Raw genomic sequence first — 2,244 nt, 5'->3', positions numbered from 1 at the left:
ATACCCGACTGTACACAATCAATAGCGGGAGCGGAGTTGTTTGGCTACTAAAAGGTGTGAAAGTCCGACCATGGTTTGTAAAAAGCGGGTAAGAAAAGTTGCGAATGCCGGACAATGTATGATCAAAAGAGGGAACGGAAGTTTTCGGCTGCAAGAAGGTCTAAATGTCCAACCATAATTTGTAAAAACCGGGGAAGAAAAGGCTCGGAAGCCCCACTATACACCATCAAAAGCGGGAGCGGAGGTGTTCAGCTGCAAGAAGGTCTGAATGTCCATCAATAATTGCTAGAAAACATGAAAAAAAAACGTTCGAATATCCAACCGCACATGATCATAAGTGGGAGAGGAGGTGTTCAGCTGCAAGAAGGTGTTAATGTCCACCCATAATTCCTCAAAAATGGGTAAAAAACTGCTTTGTCATATTTTTCAGCAAGTATGGTCGGACATTCACACCTACTCACAGCCGAACACCTCCGCTCCCGCATTTGATGGTGTATAGTCGGACATTCTCACCATTTCTCATCAGGTTTTTGCAAATTATGATCTGACATTCACACCTGCTTTTGATGATGTATGGTTGGGCATTCGCACCTTTTTTTACCCATTTTTCAGGAATTATGGGTGGACATTCACACCTTCTTGCAGCTGAACACCTCCTCTCCCGCATATGATCATGTGCGGTTTGATATTCGAAAATTTTCTTTCATGTTTTTTAGCAATTATTGATGGACATTGAGACCTTCTTGCAGCTGAACACCTCTGCTCCCGCTTTTGATGGTGTATAGTCGGGCTTCCGAGCCTTTTCTTCCCCGGTTTTTACAAATTATGGTTGGACATTCAGACCTTCTTGCAGCCGAAAACCTCCGCTCCCTCTTTTGATCATACATTGTCGGGCATTCACACCTTTTCTTAACCGCTTTTTACAAAACATGGTCGGACTTTCACACCTTCTTGTAGCCGAACACATCCCTTCCCGCTATTGATTGTGTACAGACGGCCATTTTAACCTTTTCTTACCCGCTTTTTAGCAACTACGGTCGGACATTCACACCTTCTTATGGCGGAACACCTCCGCTCCCTCTTTTGATGGTGTATGTTCGGGCATTCGCACCTTTTCTTACCCGCTTTTAACAAACTATGCTCGGACATTCAAACCTTGTAGCCGAACACATCCAGTCCTGCTTTTGATGATGTTTGGTTGGCCATTCGAACCTTTTCTTACCCGCTTTTTACCAACTACGGTCGGACATTCACACCTTCTTATGGCGGAACACCTCCGCTCCCTCTTTTGATGGTGTATGTTTGGGCATTCGAACCTTTTCTTACCCGCTTTTTACAAACTATGGTCGGACATTCAAACCTTCTTGTAGCCGAACACATCCAGTTCTGCTTTTGAGGATGTATGGTCGGACTTTCACACCTTTTAGTAGCCAAACAACTCCGCTCCCGCTATTGATTGTGTACAGTCGGGTATTTTAACCTTTTCTTACCCGCTTTTTACCAATTATGGTCGGACATTCACACCTTCTTACAGCGGAACACCTCCGCTCCCTGTTTTGATCATTTATGGTCTGGCAATACTACCTTTTCTTACCCGTTTTTGAGTAATTATGGCTGGACATTCACAGCTTCTTGCATCCGAACACCTCTTCTCTGCTTTTGATGATGAATAGTCCGGCATTCTTACCTTTTCTAACACATTTTTCAGTAATTATTGTCGGTCATTCACACCTTTCTCATCAGCTTTTTGCAAATTGTGATCTGACATTCACACCTACTTGCAGCCGAACACCTCGGCTTCCGTTTTTGATGGTGTATATTTTGGCATTCGAACCTTTTCTTACCCACTTTTTACTAACTATTCTCGGACATTCACACCTTCTTGCAGCCGAACACATCCACTTCTGCTTTTTATGATGTATAGTTGGGCATTCACACCTTTTCTTACCCATTTTTCAGTAATTATTGGTTGGAAATTCAGACCTTGCAGCCGAACACCTCCGCTCCCTCTTTTGATCATACATTGTCGGGCATTCGCACCTTGTCTTACCCGCGTTTTACAAACCATGGTCGGACTTTCACACCTTCTTGTAGCCGAACAACTCCGCTCCCGCTATTGATTGTGTAGAGTCGGGTATTCTAACCTTTTCTTACCCGCTTTTTACCAATTATGGTCGGACTTTCACACCGTCTTACAGCGGAACACCTCCGCTCCCTCTTTTGATGGTGTATGTTCGGGCATTC

The sequence above is a fragment of the Leuresthes tenuis genome, unplaced genomic scaffold (assembly GCF_036924035.1).
Source record: "Leuresthes tenuis unplaced genomic scaffold, fLeuTen1.0.hap1 SCAF_40, whole genome shotgun sequence".
Classification (NCBI taxonomy): Eukaryota; Metazoa; Chordata; class Actinopteri; order Atheriniformes; family Atherinopsidae; genus Leuresthes; species Leuresthes tenuis.
Note: the sequence above shows the minus strand (reverse complement) of the source record.